The 22872-nt window shown below is 36.4% G+C and overlaps 2 pseudogenes across 1 annotated transcript; both read left to right on the top strand.

The window, feature by feature from the left end:
- The first annotated feature begins 1198 nt into the window (after positions 1 to 1198).
- LOC115966226 lies at positions 1199 to 2914 on the top strand (annotated as a pseudogene). Its single transcript, XR_004086366.1, has one exon. The product of XR_004086366.1 is annotated as an L-type lectin-domain containing receptor kinase IX.1-like (transcript).
- An 11538-nt stretch (positions 2915 to 14452) lies between these two features.
- The window catches only part of LOC115966665, a 34306-nt pseudogene continuing 25886 nt past the window's right edge, over positions 14453 to 22872 (top strand).

The following is a 22872-nucleotide window of genomic DNA, read 5'->3' as shown; positions in this document are numbered from 1 at the left end:
ACATCTTTCTCTATACAAAGTGCTTGAGAGTCTAGAGGACAAAGTTCGAGCTGCGGGAATAGCAGAATGTTGTAAATATCTCTTTGGAAATTTTTTTAAAAAAAAGTGGATTTGGACTACTACTGTTTCTGCTTTTCATTAGAGAAGTATGTAACCTAACTGGATTTCGTAACAAGGGTATACAATATTTTACTTATAGTGATGATATAAAAGGGTAGTGATATTGCCTTAAACAATTGATACAGCCACAATGAAACTTAATTGTTGTAACTAGACCTATCTTTAAATATTGCCTTTCTTATTAAAGTAGGTTCCTCCTCAAGCCATACAAAATCCACAACCACATGTTGGGCATATTATTGTTATTATTATTCATTAGGCGAAAATGGGCAAATGCCCCTTCCACACAAAAAACCTAGCATTTTGCCCCTAGAGACATCACTGAAACACCACCAATTGATTTGCTAAAACCCCCCATCAAAACCCCAAGCACATTTAAACTCATTAATGAGAAAATAATCATTGCAGCATGTAAAAGAAAACAAAATTCTCATTAATGAGAAAATAACATAGACATAACCATATAGCAAGAAATACTTTAGATCATCATTATTGCAACATATAAAAGACAACAAAATTCTTATCTTGATTAGTAAATTTACTACTTTTAAGTAAGTTTCAACAAAATAATCAAAATCCCACACAAAACACAACCTGATATTAACCAAAATCACAAAAGATATCAAAGGAGGACAATGTACTTGTAAGCAACGACGATGGAAAGCAACGACGACTAATGGAGAGTGAGACTGATGGAGAGTGGGGGAGGGAGTGTATAGGGAGAGAGTGAGTGAATTGGCATTGTGAGACGTTAAGGTCTTAGGGATTCAAATCGCTAAAGAAAACTTGATTTTATACTTACCAAGTTATGAATACCTACACAACCATTTTTTTAATTGGGAAAAAGCCACGTCTGTTGCGCCAATGTGACATAATGGTTAGACTAACTCAATCATAGGGATATTGAGTTTTTCATAAAAACTTGACCCTCATATTGTTGAGTTACGAAAGAGAGACATTTCCTTAATTAGTTTAAGAAATGGGACAAAATGCTAGATTTTTTTTGTGTGAAATGGGCATTTTCCCATTTTGGCCATATATATTGACTTGTAGTTGAGTCAATTTTGAAGTTGGATGGTATCTCAGGTTGATGTCGTAGCCATCCAGTCCCTATCATATTTGATAACAATTGGCAAACCTCTAAACCCCAAACCCACTTTCTCTAGCATGGTTTTCCAGGCACCGAAGCTCCGTATCATCTGCTTGTTAATAAGCATTTTCCTCTTGCTCATAAACCCTTGTGCAACTCAGATATTCTTCAACTACACCGATTTCAGTCAAACAATCAACAACAAACCTATAATCCGAACAGGAAACGCTACGATATCAGGTTCAGTGATCCAACTCACGCCAGATGAAGTGGACAACTGGGGTCGAGCCACATATTCAGAGCAGATGCATCTTTGGGAGGAGAAATCAGAAAAAGTGGCCAACTTCACTTCCAACTTCTCCTTCATCATCAATTCTCAAGGTAAAGACAGATATTCAGATGGGATCGCGTTCTTCCTCTCAACCCCAGATTTCCCTGCTCCTAGACCAACAGATGGCGCCGGCCTCGGCCTTGTGAGCCGCAATCAAATGGAACAACCCATTTTCCTGGCTGCAAATAAATTTGTTGCAGTGGAGTTTGATACATTTCAAAATGAAGAATTTGATCCACTGAATTCAGTTCGTGAACACGTTGGTATCAATATCAACAACATGGAGTCTCAGATCTCTACCCCATGGTATTGTACCATTAAGGAGAATAGAACATATAGTGCAAGTATCAATTATTCTAGTACGCAAAATTTAAGCGTTACCTTCACTGGTTTCAATTATGATAACACCACCATTCAACAGCACCTTTCTTTTGTTATTAATTTGATAGATCATTTACCAGAATCGGTCGAATTTGGGTTCTCAGCTTCGACAGGATTGATTTCTGAGTTGCATATTCTTTCCACTTGGTCTTCCGAATCGACATCACCTTCTACGATTCAGCAATCGCCAGCACCTTCTGTGGAGAAGAATAAAGATGAGCCAAAGACAAAATTGGTGGTGGGCCTGAGTTTAGGTGCATGCATTTTAATTATTGGTTTGGTGTTGGTTTTCTTTGCGTATAGGAAAAAGTGTCGTCAAGGGAAGGAGAAAAAGAAGAGGGGCTTGGCTTTGATCTTTCAATGGATGATGAATTCGAACGAAGTACTAGACCTAAGAAGTTTTCTTACAAAGAATTAGTTTCTGCAACGAGCAACTTTGCAGAGGAAAATAAGCTTGGACAAGGAGGGTTTGATGGGGTTTATAAAGTATATTTAAGAGTCATAAATACCTATGTTGCTATTAAGAGAGTTTCAAGGGGATCTGCACAAGGGATAAAGGAGTATATATCTGAGGTGAGGATTACTGGTCAACTCAAGCATAGAAATTTGGTGCAATTAATTGGTTGGTGCCACGAGAAAAATGATCTTCTTCTAATTTATGAGTTTATGTCAAATGGCAGCTTAGATTTGCATCTTTTCAGAGGCAAGAGTTTGTTAACATGGGTGGTGAGATACAATATTGCTCGAGGCCTAGCATCAGCACTGCTATACTTGCATGAAGAATGGGAACAATGTGTATTACATAGGGACACAAAGTCAAGCAATGTCATGTTGGATTCAAATTTCAATGCAAAGATTGGAGATTTGGCCTAGCTAGACTTGTGGACCATGACAAAAGATTGCAAACCACGGCTTTGGTGGGGACCATGGGCTATATGGCCCCTGAATGTGTTATCTTAGGTGGGGCCAACAAAGAATCAGATATATATTAGGAATGGCAACGGGTTGGGTTTGGGCCGGGTTTTTGCATACCTGGAACCGACCCACAGGTCTGGACCCGCGATCCAGACCCTATCTGATTATTAATCGGATTTTTTTTCCGAGGCCGAAACCCACCCCACCAGGCCCCGCGGGCCCCGTTTAGTTTGGGCCCAAGCGGCGGCCCAAATAGTGGCCCGACCAAAAAAAAAGGAATTGAAGCCTAGAATGGTAAAACGTGGCCCAAATGCCAAAATTTGGCATTATTTTGGCATTTAGGCCCTGTTATATGGCAGCCCAATCAATCCAAAATTCCAAATCATAGGTTAATCATAAATCAATAAATCAACGTATATAAATGAATAAATCATAACAAGATTTTAAATCAATATATCACCTAGCTAAGATAACCATTTAATCATTTATCATCAAAATCATAGCTAAAATCACCACCTAAACATAAAAATAAAATAAATCCAATAAGTCCAAGAAATAAGTATCACAAGTCCAAGAAATTAAAAAGTTACAAAATAAATCCCACAAGTTTAGAAATTAGAATAATTACAAACCAACAAATTAATCCAACAAGTCCACAACTATGACACAACTCTCATCCTCTTTATTAGGCTCCTCATCATCAAGAATTGTTTGAAGTGCACAATCTCCAGACATAGTTGAAGAACCTACAACAACAATGAATTTAAAAATGGAATAAACTTCATCAAATTGTAACTAGCAAATATAAAAATACAATTTGATTTTATAAATAGAAATTAGACAATTGCTAACCGTTGATTTCACTCCATAACCAGTTCTGAGCACACATCATTGCCTTTATAGTCTTGGGATGTAGCCTATTACGGTGTGGACTTAAAAGTCTCCCACTAGTACTAAAGACAGATTCTAAAGCAGCAGTTGTGACAGGAATGGCTAAAATATCTCTTGCAATCCTTTGTGAAGTAGGATACTTGAGACCATTACTTTTCCACCATCCCAAAATATCAAAATCTTCACTCCTCTTCAACACTCCCTCATCAATGAAATGATCAAATTCCATTCTAGCATTCCCATGTTTCTTAGAACTACTTGAACTATTCTTCACAAACAAATCAAAAGATGACATTGCCCCACTCAACTTGAACTTCATTTGTGCCACAGGGCTTGAAGTACTTGCAGGAATATGAGAATTTATTTCATTATCTACAGGGGACTCATCTATATCTCCATACTCATCAAGCAAATTATAACAAAAATTCTTAATTTTTTCAATCTCCAAATTAGAATTATCACCATAAATGTTAGGATAATAAAACTCCAATAACTTCATCTTATATCTTGGATCTAAGATAGCAGCAACAACCATAACAACACTAACATTAGCCCAATAAAAATTAAATTTAGCAAGCATACTTTCTGCCATCGTACTTATCATCTCATTTGAAGACAAACTGCATTCATTCAATGCAATTTTCAACTCACACACCAAAGTAAAATACATATTAGTTGTGGGGTACTTACGACCAGAAAAAAACTCAGTCACACTATGAAACAACTCCAACCTCCCACAAATATCTTTGGCTAACTCTCAATCATAATCATATGGCAAACAAGTATAAGATGTTTCACGTTTAGCCAAACATAGGAAAACATCTTTATAAATCAATGCAGTAGAAAGCATTAAGTAAGTTGAATTCCAACGAGTTTTACAATCTAAGACTAACTCTATGGTGCATTGAACACGTAATTGATGTGCGTTTTCTTCAAATTTTTGCCTCCTTTTTTGGTGATCCAGTCCAATAAATCATACTATCACGAATCATTTCAATACCATCACCAATAAGAGACAATCCATCTTGTCGAACCATGTGCCTTATCGATCCATCCAACTCCAACGACCAATTGGTAAAGGATGAGGGGGCACAAATCTTTTATAGCATTTGATCACAGATCAAGCCTATTGGTATTGGAGCAAATTGTGAAATCCCTCACACATCTTGAATAATCAAATTCAAAATATGTGCAGCACACCTCATGTGCAACATAGACTCACCTAACATAAGAGAACTAGTATCAAGCTTATTCAAGAGAAGTCTTATCATGACATCATTAGTACTACAATTATCAACAGTCATTGTGGACAACTTCCTATCAATGTTCCACTCTAAAAAACAATCTAGAAGGACATCAACAAGGACATATTTCGTGTGTGGGGAAGGAACATAAACAAACCTAGAAAAATAATATGAATAATTATAATATAACTCAATAAAAATTCAATTTAACATAAAATCTAAAAATTCAATTTAACATAACTCAATAAACATTCTAAATATAAAGTCTTTAACATTCAATTTATAGATAAAAAAATTACCTTAAAACCTTGCTTTGCAACGTCCAAGTATGATCAATAAAATGAGCAGTAATGACCATAAATCCTCTCTTTTTGTTACTTGAAGTCCACATATCAGTTGTAATTGCCATCCTACTTCCATTCTTGTCTGTCATCTTCAAAGCTTTCTCCCTCTCATTATCATAGATTTTAAGAATATCACTCTTCAAAGTATTTCTTGAGACATGTTTAAACAAAGGTCGAAGAGAAGCCACAAATTCTCTAAACCCAATGTGGTCAACTATTGAAAGGGGGTATTCATATAGGATGGTCATACGAGTAAGATTATTCCTAACTTTGACTTGATCAAATTGGTAAGCATTTAAACTCATAGTTCCATCCACCTTATTTTGTTTTTTAATTAAGATTTTTTGTCACATATCCCTTATATCTTTAAATTTCAACCGTGGACATCTAGCTAAATGATTACGCAAATGGGTTGTACCCATGTTAGAATCACCCAAGTAAAGTTTGCTACAATGATGGCATTGGGTTTTAAATTTTCCATCAACTTTCTTCCTTGTAAAATGATCCCAAACATCTGAGGTAGTCTTTCTTTTTCTACATGTATCCAACTCCAAGTCCTCATTTGTAGGCTCTTACTCTCCCTCTCCCGCTTCCTCTATCCTTTGACTCCCTTCTTGTTCCTCCACCTTTAAGTCAGGGATTTCGAACTCCTAATTGGTTCAAAATTTTGGGAGTTAGAATCACAAAAAATATTCACAAATTTATTATTACACATACTCGTTGATTAATAGTCACAAATTCATAATTACACAGATTCACAAATTCTATCAACCCATTCATAATTAAACATGATTAACTACAAATTCCAAACACTTACTCGTTGTTTAATGGGCATAAATGTGATGGTGATCCTGAGGGTGAGCTGCTAGGCGACAATGGCGAGGGTGATCATGAAAATGGCAAAGGAGACCGTATAGCTGGCAAGGGACAACATCCGGTTCTCAAGGGAGAGCCGCTTGGTGAGGAAGAACCAGATTTGTTTGTGTCTTCCTTCTCCATTTTAGGCTCTGCATTCCCAACAAACACAAAAAACAATAAACAATTTCTTCCATTAAACAAACTATGCAAATATGAAGGGAAAGAATAGGGGAATAGAATGTACAAGCTCTCATTTATACTAGCCCAAATGCTTTGAGACTTGAATCAGGTAAAAGATATGTGTACAAAAATTCACTGCCATATTTCACACTTAGTTTCACTGATTTCAACATCCCCAGTGTATTACTTATCATCAAATCCAATCCTAATTACCAAAACAAACCCAATAACACCACAAACACCTTAACCCATAAACCAAACCCTCACCCACCCAAAACCCAAATAAACATTATTATCATCACAACAAATTCAATGAACCACCACACAATCAAAACCTCCAAAAAAATTTTAATGAAACACTGAAAAAAAAATCCAAAATTTGAAAACAAAAAATTGGATAGATCATACATTTTGCCTCTTTATCATCAAAGAGTGAGATAATATAAGATATATAATAAAAAATTCACATATATGCTTTGAGACTTGAATCAGGGGAACAAACTCAACAGAATGAGATCATTAGTCAACACTTTACAAATCAGACAGTGGTCACTATAGCCCACAGAATCCACAATTGTCACTAAAAAAATACCCAATTAAACAAAGCAATTAGAAACCATGTTTTAAGTATAATTTGACAAAACCTTTCTGGTATTTGAATCTTAATGTGAAACATCCCTTTAGTGTATACAATCCCTTCAGGACCTTCAATCTCTAGAAACACCAATCCACCACCACAAAATTAAACCCAAAATAGAGAAAGTAAGAAAAAAAATTAAAGATTTAAGAAATGGAAAATAGTATACGAGCGTCGATGGCAAACAAGGAGGGAGAAGAAGAGGGAACGATGTGCCGGAGGTGGGTTGGTGAGGAGGAGCTTGAGTTCCTTTTGCATTCGGAGGTCGAGCTTCGCTGCCTAAGCCATTTTACACTAATTTTGGTGTAAAACTTGATGATGGTTTTTTTTTTTTTTTCCCTCTCTCTCTCTGGGTTTTTCGTTGTTAATTAGTTATAGAAAAAGCTTAAGGTGTACCTGAGGTCCTGAGGAAGAGCATGGTTGCAGCAAATGGCTGTGTGCTTTTGTGAGGTCATGAAGGTGAGGAGGCGAGGCATGGTGTGACTGCGTGAGTGAGGGCGTGTGCATGAGGCAGTGACTGAGAGTGAGTGAGGCCATGTGCGTGAGGCAATGACTGAGAGTGAGTGAGGGATGTGAGGCTGTGTGCTTTTGCGAGGCAGTGAGGGTGAGGAGGCTGACTGTGTGAGCTGAAATGAGAGACTAAGCTAAGGGTGTGTCGGAGTGAGGGTGAGGACTAAGGGAGGCGTGAGTTGCTACTGAAGAAATGAGGGATTTAGGGTTAGATTATAGCTATATATATAAAAATATAGGGGGTATTTTTGTAATTTCAGGGTAACCGGGTTTTATCCGAGCCGGGTACTGAGTTGGGTTTTTTATTTTTTTGATAAAACCCGGACCCGACCCGGATCCGTTTTGAGTTTTTTTCTTAAAAAAAAAACCATACCCGACCCTATTCCTAATCGAACCGAGTAAAACCCGGCCCATTAGGGTCGAGCCGGACCAGGTACCCGTAGGTCAGGCCGAACTGAGTACCCATGGTTTGGGTAAAAATTGCCATCCCTATTGTAGAGTATTATAAATTATAGTTGGATTACAAAAAAAAAATGAATAATGAATTAAAAAATGACATGGTGATAGGACTTTCAAAGATAACGTTGAGGAAAATTCTCGTACTAATAAAATAGAGAGATTACAAGAATGATAAAATGATGAAACCTTGGAACGATCACACCATAATAATGGTGGTGGACATTCAAACATTTTATTCTTGCTAACAAATGTTGTTTATAAGCCTTTCTAGAATGGAAAGAATTTGTAGGACTCTTAGAATAAAATAGAGAATAGTACTAGCATTTATTCTAGTTTCGAAAACTTCAAGTGGTAAGTTCAAGCATGTCAACATTTTCAGTTGTTGCTATTCTTGTTGAGAAGCTCTCTGCTACTTTCATGCTGGGGGCTAGATTCCACTTTGTTTTGGCATCGTTAGTTAATTAGAAATAGGGGTGTGCTAAAAATCGAGAAACCAAAAAAGCTAGCCAAAACTGGCTGAACCATTGCCAAAATTTAAGTTTGGTTTTGGTGCAGTTTGATTTTGGTTTTCATTTTATAAAAACCAAAAATCTCGATTTCGGTTTCAGTGTCCCACACAATATACTGACTTAACCAAAACCAAAGCAAAATATATTAAATATTAATTTGTACAAATTATATCAAGAGAGTTCCCGGTATCTTAATGGCAGGGACCTGCGTATTCTCACCAGTAAACCCAAGTTTGACCTATAATAAAAGCTTTCTTTTTTATTTTTTTCTCTCCTTATTACCAAAACTACGTCTTTTGGGTTTGTTTTATAACCCTACTAACCCTATTTTTTAGCATTTCTCTCTCACTTCAGCAGCAGTCGTTCTTCACTTTCCCTCTCTAGTCGTTCTCTTTCTCCCCATTTCTATCTTTCTATCATGCCTTTCTCTCTCTCTCTCTCTCTCTCTCTCTCTCTCTCTCTCTCTCAGTACGCTTCTTTGTCATTCTCTTTTTTATTTTATTTTTTTGTGTTTGCTACTTTGCTTGGTGCTTGGTGTTTGGGTGGTGAGAAAACATGGGAAAGCAAAGGGAAATATATATATATATATATATATATATATATATATTCTTATTTTGGTATGTTCTTTGAATATATACATGATTTTGAGTTTTTTTTTTGCTTGGTGCTTGGTGTTTGGGTGCTGAGAAAATGTGGGAAAGAAAAGGGAAGTAGGTTTTTTTTTTCTTTGATCTATTTGGTTTCTAAGAAATTGGAAGCAACCGAAAGCTGGCCAAACCAAACCGATTGAAATCCAATCAATTTGGTGTTGGTGTTCCTCCCTTACAGTTCAATGTCAGTACCAAATTTGGTAAAACCGAAAATTTTGGTTCAGTGGAAAAATTGCACTTCAAACCAATTGAACCGCACCGATTACACCCCTAGTTAGGACACCATGGAATCTAGGGAGCTTCCCAACTTACCTATTAGAAAATAGACTTTTCAAAAGGCAAAAAGGGTCCCCAATTCATGGTTGATTGAGAGTCAAGCAAAGAGCTATTGAAATTTAGCACGTCTTAGATTCATCATTCTTGTATCAACTCTAACTAACTATAACTCACTCATTTCAAATCTATATTGGATCATATTGGTGTCTATTTTGAAGTATCTGAATTTTGATATCTACTTTTCAATAAAATAAGTTTCACTCAGAAAATCATTCCTATGCAAAACATATATTAAAAAGAGCATCAACTCTTCATCTTGAGTACATAAAAAGTTTGTTCTCTTTTGAGTAAATCCTGACTTGTACTTAACTCATGTTCGAAATGAATAAATTACACAACCAATAAATATGAAATATATATATATATATATATATATAAAGAGATGGAATGAACTAATCGACACTAAAAAACATAACATATTTGTTTATCTTGTTTAACTTCCTACCTTCCCCAAAGAAGCTTTGTATAACTTCAATGACTTAGTTTCCTATTATGTGATGGTAACGTTAGTAATTTGGGAATTTGGATGTTTGGATATGTTTTTATTATTATTTTATCTTTAATTTTGGCTTTGATGTTTTCAAAATTAATTGCTTTTATCTTATGCCTTTAAGTAAGTTAGATCGTAGGTTTCAGTTAACTTAACTGATAAAATTTATTAGAGTCAAATAAGAGGTTTGAGATTCAAACCCGGCCTATATGTACCATGTTAAGGTCATATTTTATATGTATTGGTATATCCTTTGATAAAATGCACTTTACTTGTAATTGAGTAGTTCTAAGATGAGTTTAATGTATCAAGAAATATGTTGCTCAAACAAAACAAGTGGTATCATTAAATACATGAAGATTGAACCAAGAAACAAGTGAAGAAAAGTTGATTCAGTGAAGCTCGACACTAGTCTCGACACAAGCTCAATACTAGCATCTATCAAGACTTAATGAAGAATTCTCCACACAAGCTTGAAACAAGCTCAGTCTAAAGCTCGGTCTATCGAGATCTACGATTTCAAAATTCTCAGATCTGAATTTTGGCTCATGATGACTTGAATTGCTAGGATTTCATTCACTAAACCTCTAAACCGTATAAAACTTTATTTCAAAGTCATTAAAAACACAGAGACTTAATTAAAGAACTCATACACTCTATGAGAAGCTACCATGTTTTGTGCACCGTAAGGTTTTGTATCCAAGTGCTTCTAGATCTTCAATGTGCTTTGAAGTGAAGAACTTTGCAACCAACTACAATCAATCAGTTTATGGGAGTTAATTGCGTACTAGGATCCATACGATGGAAGAAGTCTCTACAAGATCAAGTCTAATTGGAGATTGGAGTAAACGTTCAACTATAGATTGGTAGTTTGGGATTGTTCAATGTAGTGATAAGATTCATTATACTTGTAACCGCTTGATTTTTGATTAGTGGATTCTTAGGAGTGGTGACCTGAAGTTCACCCGGCGGGGTTTTTGCCTTGCAAGAATTTTTCTCCATTCATCAACAAATCATCGTGTCAATTTAATTTCCACTACACATAGTTTATTTGGTGATTTGTTCATGCCTCCACGATTTGCATATAATTTGACCTAATTAATTAACTTGGGTAATTGAATTAGTTAACCAGGGTTAATTCAATAATCCAACATAACAAATACTAATTGATATCTTAGTCTTGTAATCAAAGCAATCATCATGGAGTGGAAACTATAAGTTGAAAGATTGGGGATAGTTCATAGTTTTTTGGGGATAGAGAGATTATATACTTAATTCTTGCCTTTAGAAATTCTTTTGACAAATTAAAATCAAGTCTAGTTTTAATAAATCTCACACAATCGTACACATATTTGAACTTGAAATTATTTTAAATAACAATCTTTTATTGGTATTGTTATATATGACGTATGATGATGCTCTTACTTCCTAATGCAGTTATGCAGATTGACTTCTCTTCTAATTTGTAGATAGTTCAAACTTCAAACTACAAACATCGTGTCAGTTGGTTGACAAATTGCACCCCTAAAGTTTGGGGGTAATTAGACTTTACACCTTAAAATTTCAGAATTTGAATTTTATCGGCCCCCTAAAGTTTGGGCTATTTGGATTTCACACTCACGTTTCAGAATTTGGATTTTATCCCCTAAAGTTTATGAGTGTTTGGATTTTACACCCCAAAATTATAAACTTTAGGGTGTAAAATCTAAATATCTTCAAACTTTAGGAGGTAAAATCCAAACATCCCTAAAATATAGGAGCTAAAATTCAAATTCTGAAACGTGAGGGTGTAAAATCCAAACACCCTCAAACGTTAAGGGGCGAAATCTAAATTTTGAAACTTCAGGATATAAAATTTAATCACCCCAGACTTTAAGGGTGTAATTTGCAATTTACCTTAAAATTAATTTTAGAGAGAGTAAAAAATAGATAAATCAAAATACGTATTCCCTTTAGGAAAAACAAAATTGACTTTTTTTTTTTGGGGTGTTTGGAGAGAGAAAAAGTGAAACTTCCACATTCATTAATTTTTGCACAAAAAAAAAAAAAAAATTTGAGACCTAAATTCCTGATATGCATAAATTGTTCTTTTGCAATCCAAAATGCTTACTTTATTTGGCTATTACCATTAATTTGCCAATTGCCACAACATTAATTATGTTATCATCGATACGTGATAAATTCTTTTGAGTAAAATACTATTTTGGCTCCTAAGTTTTATCAAAAGTTTTTTTTTTCCTAAACTTTAAAAAGTTTTTATGTTTTCATCTTTAAACTTTGGAGGTTTTATTTTATTTTATTTTATTTTTATGTATATATATTGTGGGGGCCATTCGATCAATAGGCCTATTAAGGTCAGGATCGTTGGGCCTGTGGCCCATCCGAGGATGCATATCCGCCCAAGGAGGACAAGTCAGGTCATAAGGCAATTACCGAGGGGGACGGTAGTCAATATCACGAGGGTAGAGTTCTGTATTTGTCCGAGGACGCCATACTCCTCGGCAGTATGTGTCCGAGGACGATCAAGACGCGGTCTTATTGCAACCGGACCTCAGAATTATGTCACCACTAAAGATAGGATAACGGACCAAGGGTAAAAGGGAAAAGACGAACAAATATCTATAATTACAGCTGCCTCCGTATTAATGACCTCTCAACCAACTCTCTGACCGCATTAATGTGGATGTGATACCTGAACAGTAAGGAGGCAGCCTTACAGCTACCCATAGGAAGTTTCAGGAGGTGCTAGATGGGACAGAAAGAAATCTTCCAAACCCAACCTACACGTGTATGGTGAGGATAGAACACAAAGGGTGGTATATAAACTGAAAGAAGAACATGCAAGGGGAGAGGGGAACGAAAAAAAAAAAAAAAAAAAAAAAAAAAAAAAAAAAAAAGAAAACAGAAACAAAAGAAGAAGAGCGAAAAGAGAAAAAGAACTATATCGATTACCAAAGAAAACGATCGTTGTGCTAGCTCTGGGCCTTCAATATACGTGAGGACGAATCTTTTTATCATACAAAAGTTAACCTAGTTCTTTACACCCACGCTTTACAAATCATATTATTTGAACATATTTACGTGCAAACCCAATATCGTATTGGGTCGTTACAAATCGTATCCCTACATATATATATATATATATATATATATAATTGTTTAGGAACAAAAATAAGGATGAAAAATTAAAACATTTTTAATAATTTAGGGATGAAAAGCAAACTTTCAGTAAAGTTTAGAATAGAAAGTAAAACATTTTAAATAGTTCAGGAATAAAAAATGAAATTTTCAATAGTTTAGGGCCGAAACACAAACTTTTTAAATTTTATGAATAAAAAACAATTTTTTAGTAAAGTTTAAGGACCAATATAGTATTTTACCAAATTTGTTTTTCATAAATTATTTAGTTGATAAGTTGTTATGATTTCGATAAAGGCTAGCTTATCAATAGAACCACTTAAATTATTCATTATTTTTAATAGGTTGTTGCTTTTAATAATGGTAAAAAAAAAAAAATGGAAAAAATAATTATAACTTTCGGCATTTTCATTGTTACTAACAAGAAGTGGAAGTGGATGTTTGAACTTAGAATATTCTCATTGATAGAATCTAATAGTGTCATTTAAATTACAAGTTTATCATCATTTAAACTTATGTCTCTCTCCCATCATTTTCATTCTTATTTTTATTCCGTCTTTGTTAGAAATTGAGAGAAAAATAGGACACCCAAAGTGGGCACGTCCCTCTATATATCTCTTCATCGATTTCAATTTTTGTTGTATATATTAAGGTCAAGTCTATGTTTTAATAATTGATCACACTCAGTTGCCATCTTTTTCCATCAAAACATTATTGCGAAGGAAGTGGGACAACACTTGGAAAGATAACCTCTTAAAAAAAATCTGTGGAAACATTTTTTTTCCGGAGGACGTTAAGAGCCAGGATGTCCCACTCCCGGCTCCTCTTGTAAAAATGCCTGGTAAAAAAAAAAATGGGACAAAATATTTAAAATTGAAAACTAGGAACAATAGTAGATAGTAACTAGTCGGATTCAATATTTGAAAAGCAAACGTCTGAAAAGGATAGTAAATTAAAAAGAAAAATGTTCGAGTTCAAATAATATTATAATATGTGGATCTCAATCCTTTGAAGTCGGCAGTGGAGAATTGAAGACCTTGGACCACTTTGCATGTACTCTAGAGAAACTCTTGCCAATAACTGGTCCATTACGAAACTAGCACTAATCAGTGGTCCAGCACCAATGCATTAATAGTTGTAATGTGGGGATGTTTCCTGGGGTGCATGGTACTGTCTGTAACAGAGCGGCACGGCATACCGCATATGATATTATCTCTCTCTCGCCTCTATGAAAAGGGAGGAAGATTTGTAAATCAGACGTGGGAAAAAAAAAAAAAAAATTATATAAATAGAAATAGAAATAAAATAAGCAGTATAATATATATATTGACTTGTAGTTGAGTCAATAATTTTGAAGAAGGATGGTATATCAGGTTGATGTCGTAGCCGTCCAATCCCTATCATGTTTGATAACAATTGGCAAACCTCTAATAAGCCCCAAACCCACTTTCTCTAGCCATGGTTTTCCAGGCACCGAATCTCCATATCATCTACTTGTTAATAAGCATTTTCCTCTTGCTCATAAACCCTTGTTCAACTCAGATATTCTTCAACTACACCGATTTCAGTCAAACAATCAAAAACAAAACTATAATCCGAACAGGAAACGCTACGATATCAGGTTCAGGGATCCAACTCACGCCAGATGAAGTGGACAACTGGGGTCGAGCCACATATTCAAAGCAGATGCATCTTTGGGACGAGAAATCAGAAAAAGTGGCCAGCTTCACTTCCAACTTCTCCTTCATCATCAATTCTCAAGGTAAAGACAGATATTCAGATGGGATCACGTTCTTCCTCTCAACCCCAAATTTCCCTGCTCCTAGACCAACAGATGGCGCCGGCCTCGGCCTTGTGAGCCGCGATCAAATGGGACAACCCATTTTCCTGGCTGCAAATAAATTTGTTGCAGTGGAGTTTGATACATTTCAAAATGTAGAATTTGATCTGCCGAATTCAGTTAGTGAACACGTTGGTATCAATATCAACAACATGTCGTCTCAGGTCTCTACACCATGGTATTGTACTATTAAGGAGAATAAAACATATAGTGCAAGTATCAATTACGATTCTAGTACGCAAAATTTAAGCGTTACCTTCACTGGTTTCAGTCATGATAACACCACTATTCAACAGCACCTTTCTTTGGTAATTAATTTGACAGATCATTTACCAGAATCGGTTGAATTTGGGTTCTCAGCTTCGACAGGATTGATTTCAGAGTTGCATATTCTTTCCACTTGGTCTTTTGAATCGACAGCACCTTCTACGATTCAGCAATCGCTAGCAACTTCTGTGGAGAAGAATAAAGAGACAAAATTGGTGGTGGGCCTGAGTTTAGGTGCATGCATTTTAATTATTGGTTTGGTGTTGGTATAGGGAAAAGTGTCGTGAAGGGAAAGAAGAAAAGCCATTCATGTGCTTGATTTTGAAGTTCCATTACCCATTCTCGAACCAAAGTTGCCTGTGCCAACCTTTCTTACCCGTCCAATTATTGCATCAACATCTTCAACTAGTAAATCAGAAAACCACGACGCTTAGTCATCTAGCCCTATCAGAGGTCAAAGCATCAAGACTCAGGGCATGAAGAGGCAGGGCACGTGTAAGCTTTTAGTTTTTCTGTTAAGGAGCTGTTATAGTTGTTAAGTTAGTTACTTAGCCTCTGATTTTATATAAGGATCAATCCCCTGTATCATTAAGCAAGTTAATGAGAGTTTCATTCTTAGCAAATCTCTCATAAGCCCTGGTAGCAACACTGGTTCTTCATAGTTCACAGCATATTCTGAAGCTTATGCATCTACTTAATAAATTCTATACTCGCACTTTGTTGATGCTAGGTAGATTAATTCTTGGAACATAATGCATTTAAGCTGTCAAAGAGGAGGGAGAAGAGCCTGATCCTTTACTGCCTAGAGTTTTTGCGTAAACAACTACAGCTTTGGAACTAAGAAATAAAATGTGTCTCTTACTACATGTCGTTTAGTTCTTCACACTTTACCTTAAGGAAGTCACACTTATGTCACGTGACCAATTTGTTACAACCCTAAATATTTTCACTATCTAATTCTTTGTAATTTACTCTTCATTATTAACAAGTATTATTACGTTCTTTTTACCCAGACTTTGATTGGTGGAGCGAGTGTTGGGTGCAGTGCCTGGCACCATTGTTGTCCAGCTCATCACACTCAATTAGACACCTCATTAAGGCAAGACACAAAGTCTTCTTGCCAGATATCAAAAAAATAAAATAAAATAAAAAGTCTTTTTGCAGTAGTGATTCTAAGAATTTTTTTCAAGGTGTTCTCTTAAGAAGCATAATTTTTCCCAGTAGCAACTCTAAGAATATTTTTCAAATGTATTGTTGTTTAGTTGTTTCGTTAATTTGTTTGTTCTTAATAAACTATAATTTGTTATATTATTATTTTATTAATTATAAAATTATTAATTGTTGTATAACCTAACATAAGTTAATTTGTTTTTCTTATATAAAATATTGATTAATTAAATTATTAATTATTATTTATCAGTTGCTTTCTCCAATTATTAATTATTAGTTCCACCAACCTTCTTATTGAACTTTAGTCCTTAAGTGATGTATTATCTATGGCTAAATCACTCAATATTAATATCTCAAATTTAATTGTCAATGGGGATGCTACTAAAGTCATTGCTCTTGTACCTGCTACCTAACCCAGCTAATTGTGGATGGTTGCAGGATCATTTTTCAAGCTTTCTAGGAAGTAAAACCTCAACACTGTTACATACTTACAGGGAAACTAATAGGATTGCTAATGCTCTCGCCCTTGCTAGAATTAGCTTAGGTAGCCGAAATATTAACTCGATGTCGGGCTATTTCTAATCTTTTATTACCAAAAAAAAAACAAAAAATTGCCCCCGAAAGGGCTGAAACAAAAGGTACAATAAAACTTTGTTAGAGATTGGGCTGGGTTTAGGTAATTGGGCCTTTGTATATGACCAAGATGCGGATTCTCTACTGGGCCGAGTCATTTTACAAACTAATCTCCAGATTCTCCACAAAATCCTCTAGTTTTTATTAATCCAATCCAATTCTAATCCAGCGGTTCTCATAAAGCAAATCAACGTCACTCACACTTACTCCACCCACCCACTAACTTTGTTTCTTTCTTCCCTACCTATCCTATTCATTCCCATAAACCAAAACAGTTACTCTCACTCATGCTACCGCAATCGCAATCACAATCACAATCACAATCGCAATTGCAGTTCTATGTCATGGCCTCTACCTCCGTCATTGACAATCACGACAACCACCGCCACAACCTCCGCCTCGAAACCCTGACTCTAATCGATCTGGCGGGTGATCTCCTTCGTTCGTTCTGTCGGTTGTTGTCATCCGTGGTTGTTGCGTGACTTGCGTTTGTGAAGTGTTTGAGGCCCGATCTGATTTTAGTATAATAGGTTAGGTTTTTTTTTTTTTTTTTTTTGAGAATTTGCAGGTTACTAGGTTTGCTACCATCTGTTGGGCTTGCCGTCCGTTGTTTTTTTTTGGAGAATCCATGGGCTTCGCTTGCTCTGGTACAATTTTTTTTTCTTGAAAGTAGAAAAAATAAAATATATATATACATATTTATATATATATATATATATATATTTTTTTTTTAGGGTGTTCCTAATTTTAATTTGTGGGTGTTCCTAAATTTTTTTTTAAGAATAAACAAATAAAAAAATTTAATTATTATATATAAATTTTTTTTTCAGTTCAGGGTGTTCCTGGGACCAACGTGGCGTTGCCACTATCTTCTTGCCATTTTCTTAGGCAAAGACTTTGAGTGTGTCTCACACACAGAAGAGGTCAAAAGGTTAAAGGTACTAATTGTGGTCATTCGGCCATTTGGTAATATGAGAACAGCATAAGAGAGAGAGAGAGAGAGAGAGTTGTCTCATTAAGGCAAGACACAAAGTCTTCTTGCCATTTATTGGGCAAAGACTTTTGAGTGTCTCTCACACGCAGAAGAGGTAAAAAGGTTGAAGGTATTAATTGTGGCCATTCGGCCATTTGGTAATATGGGAACAACATGAGAGAGAGAGAGAGAGAGAGAGAGAGAGAGAGTTGTGCGTTTAGAAGAAAAGAGAGAGAGAGTTGTGCGTTTAGAAGAAAATAGGGGGAAAAGTGCAAACTACAAAGGGTTGCAGTTTGTGAAAGAAAAATAGTAGGTGTAAGAGAGAGAGAAAAAAATATTTTTCTTTTGCCAAAAACATTTACAAAAAGTTTATTTCAATTGATTTGATAATAATGAAATTATTAGGAGTTTGTCTCATGATTTTGAAAAGATTTTTCTTGTAAATTTTTGTGATTTGTTTCTACTATGTTGCTAACATTTATTTTCATTTATATAGAATTTTCCCAATAGTGTGATGGGCACGTGTTTATAAGTTCAAATATTAAATAATGTTCCTCAATAATAATAATAATAATAATAACAGTAGCATATATACTCATATATACACGATCTATAAAATTATGGTTAATGTGATGATCTTAAATCCTCTATGTTTGTGATGTTACTAAAATATAAAGACTAAATTAAAAAGAAAATTATAAATGTATGAAACAATGTTATATGAGGTTCAAAGATTAAGAACCAAATCTACATTTCAAGAGGAAAAAAATTGTGGTACCACAGTCTATCAATTTATCATTATATATCATCCCCATTAATTAAAAAACAAAAAAAAGGACAATTTATCATTATCATATTGGACATACATTACAAATAGAATCTTTACGAAAACTCTTCCTGCCCGAAAAGTTCAACAGTCTAGAAATAATTGGAAAAAAATTGGGTGATATTCTTAACTAGAGTTAGGAATCTTTATTCAATTTGCAAGTAGAAATTTTGGAAAATATTTTTCATGAAAAATATAAAAAATATTGAACTATTTTAGAAATTTTTTGATACTATATTTCAAAAAAAAATATAGAAATCTGTCAAAAAATTCAACTACTTTTTTTCCTATATATATTTCTAAAATATTTTTAAACTAATTTCTTTAAAGCATCTATTGATTTTACAATGTAATAAAATATAACAATATTATTCTTGTTTGTTAGGACAAAGCTAAACATTAACTAAAAATTTTATTGTATATCTTTCTTACCTTTTTTTTTTTTTTTTTATTATTATTATTATTATTGTGGGTGCTCGAGGACCGAGGATGAAGTTGAAGGGTCACAGCATTAACCCGAGGACCGAGGATGAAATTGAAAGGTTGCAGCATTGACGTAGAAAGGCTGCAAGCCACGGGCCCAAGGAAGGAAGCCGCCCGACGAGAAGAAGAAATGAATCATGGTTCTCTGCGGTATTCTAAGTAGGAGATGGGATCTGAAGAGAGTGGAAGTCAATGGGTAGTAGGGATGCTTCTGGCCTGATGTAGCTTGTTGCATCCATATTAAATGGTAAACAACAGCTTTATCAGTCGCATTGATGGAAAGTGACCTGAACAGTGTAAGCCACAACTAGGCAGACTTCTTCCATCATCTTCTTCAGATGTGAAAGGTAACAAGTGTCAAAAAAGGAGGGAGGTTAAGTAGAAATGGATAGTGGAGATATGATGGAGGTAGAGGTATATATGAAAAGGAGAGAACATTGGAAAAAAGGGAGCTAGAGGATAAAAGAAGGAAAGGAAAGAGAAGAAAGAACATTGAGAGAGGAGAGTAAATAGTATTTACTTTTTATACAAACATAGTCTCCTCGGGAGAACTTGTGGAGAGCTGGATAGCCATATGTTCCTCAATATAAACCTTATTTTTCCTAATTGCTGTCCTCAGGCAATGCCCTTTGTTGTTGTTCGTTCCCTTTTCTTACAAATTCTATTGATTTGGGCCAGGGTTGAAAGGCACAACCCACTACTCTAAGTGGGCTTGGGCTACATATTTTTCTAGTCCTTACAATTGGCACCATTTGTGGGAACAACAAGTTGTGGAGGATCCATCCTGAGTACTTATGGCTAATGTAGGCCAAGATAGGGAGGAGTCAGTTGGCTCCTAGAGGGAGAACTAGTTTGTTAACTTGGAACGTATGAGAGACAGGCAACATACCTCAAGTGTTGTGGTGGGATCTTATCACAATGAATGTACTGAGCAGAGTTATTCCAAGTCTAGGAGCCATGTTTCACATGACCAGGAGACATTGAAGTTGCAACGGGAAGTTGATCATCTACGCAGGAAGTTAAGGCGTAGGAAGCATGATAGAAGAAGCCCATCTTCCCCATCAAATGAGGGCTCAGGGGGAAGCCATGATCGCTCGTACCAGCGTAGGTCTAGAACTCCACCTAGCGAGTCTTACTCAGCTTCTTCATAGTACGACAAGTTGGAGAAGGGCTACAACAAATGTGGGAAGGGGCCTTCTCATTACACCATGGAAAATGATGCTATGAGTAAAGCCCTACGACAGATTTCTATATCCCCTTTTGTGAGGAGGATTAATAAGGCCAGACTCCCTTATCGGTTTTCCTAGCCAACATTCACCATTTATAATGGAAGGACTGATCCCGTTGAGCATGTCAGTCACTTTAATCAGAAGATGACCATCCATGCCAACAATGAGGCCCTTATGTGCAAGGTGTTCCCCTTTAGCTTTGGGCCCGTCACCATGCGTTGGTTTGATGCTTTGTAGGAGGGATCAATTGGGTCCTTTGACGAGCTAATAAAGGCATTTGGTGCTAGATTCATAACTTGTAGTAGAGTCCCCAGGCTAGTGGATTCTTTGTTGTCTATGGCCATGAGGGAGGGAGAAACCCTCAAGACTTACTCTGACCAGTATTGGGAAATGTACAATGAAGTAGATGAAGATTTTGAGGATGTGGTAGTGAGGACCTTCAAGGTTGGCCTCCTAACAGAGCATGAGTTGAGGAAGTCATTAACAATAAAGTCTACCTTGAACATGCGCTAGCTTATGGATCACATAGACAAGTACAAGGGGTTAGAAGAGAACCACACAAAAGGAAAAGGTAAAGCTAAAATGTTCTCCTAGAAGAGGGATCCATGGGGAGGAGGGTATCATAATGATCTACCTCGAAGAGATTTCCCTAGTCATATGACATCCGCGGGGGTTTAATTGGTCAATTCACTGTTTAAGGAACCGATGTACCAGATACTAGAGAAGATAAAAAATGAGCCATTTTCAAGTGGCCCAATAGGATGGGTGGAGATCCGTCCAAGAGAAACTAAAGCCTTTACTGCCATTATCATTGAGATAGAGGACATACCACGGAGGATTGCAGGACCTTGTGTGATCACCTCAGTCTGCTGGCGAAGGAAGGGAAACTCAATTATTTCTTACATCAACCTACGGAACAGGTTGGACACTCAGGAAGTGGGATGTATGGAGGCGGCGCTCCTCGGCCAACGTGGGGCACTATTAATGTGATCTTGACTAGGCTAGGGAGTGATATTGGGGTGAGTTCCAAAGTCATGTCTGTGGTGGGGGGCTCTAACCTGGAAGCCAGAAATTAGACTCCGAAAAGAGCAAGGGTGGTCACCCCTACCTTGAGTTTTTTAGAGGAGGATAAACAAGGAACCCTTCAACCACAAGATGACGCCCTAGTGGTTACTATTGGGATCAAGGGCTATGATGTAAAGAGAGTACTGGTTGACCAAGGAAATGGAGTAGAAATCATGTACCCTGACTTATACCAAGGGCTAAACTTGAGGCTTGAGGACTTGGACAAGTATGATTCTCCGCTGATGGGTTTTGATGGCAAAATGGTGATCCCCCGAGGAATGATAAAACTGCCCGTACAGGTCAGTGATGTGGAGGTCCAGGTTAATTTCATAGTACTAGAAGCATTCTCCCCATACATAGCTATCTTGGCTAGACCCCCCTTGCTTCACGTCGTGGGCGCAGTATCCTCAACATTACATTTGAAGGTTAAGTACCCTACTCAGGGGAGAGTGGGAGAGTTGGTAGATGATCAGGCCATGGCTAGGCAATGCCTGGTATTAGCAATAATGCAGCGATCTTCAGGTCCGACCACGGTGACTAAGGATCCAATCCCATAGTAACTAAAGGGGTCTACAGGGGGGCAACAGTCTAAGACATCGAAAGAATCATCTGAGGAGTTAGAAAAAGTGATGATAGAGATGGACCTGGAGCAGTATTTCCAAGTAGGCTCACGATTACCGCCCATGGAAAAGGCAAAGTTGGTGAAGTTCTTAAAGGCAAACATTGATGTTTTTGCATGGAATGCTTATGATGTTCCAGGAATTGATCTTGGGTTGGCATGTCACCAATTGAATGTAAATCTCGATGCTGTGTTGCATAAGCAGCCCCTTCGGCGATCATCCAAAGACCATGCCGAGCCAATCAGGACAGAGGTGAACAAGTTAAAGCAGGCTAGAGCCATTAAGGAAATATTTTACCCCGAGTGGCTGGCCAACACAGTAGTGGTTAAAAAGAAAAATGGGAAATGGTGAGTGTGTGTGGATTTTACGAACTTGAACAAAGTATGCCCAAAGGACCCCTTCCCCATTCCTAGAATTGACCAACTGGTGGACGCCATGGTGAGACATCCTCGGATGTGTTTCTTGGATGCCTTTTAGGGTTACCATTAGATACCCCTATCATTGCCCGACGAAGAGAAAACGGCCTTTCGTGCCCCAAATGGGAACTATCATTATTGTGTGATTCCCTTCGGCCTCATAAATGCAAGATCCACTTATCAGAGAATGGTGACACGAATGTTTAAAACATAGATTGGGAGGAACATGGAGGCATACATCGATGATATGGTAGTTAAGAGTAAGAG

This window comes from Quercus lobata, chromosome 11, assembly GCF_001633185.2.
Source record: "Quercus lobata isolate SW786 chromosome 11, ValleyOak3.0 Primary Assembly, whole genome shotgun sequence".
In the NCBI taxonomy this organism is placed as follows: Eukaryota; Viridiplantae; Streptophyta; class Magnoliopsida; order Fagales; family Fagaceae; genus Quercus; species Quercus lobata.
The sequence above is the reverse complement of the archived record's forward strand: the minus strand, read 5'-3'. Positions and strand labels throughout refer to the sequence as shown.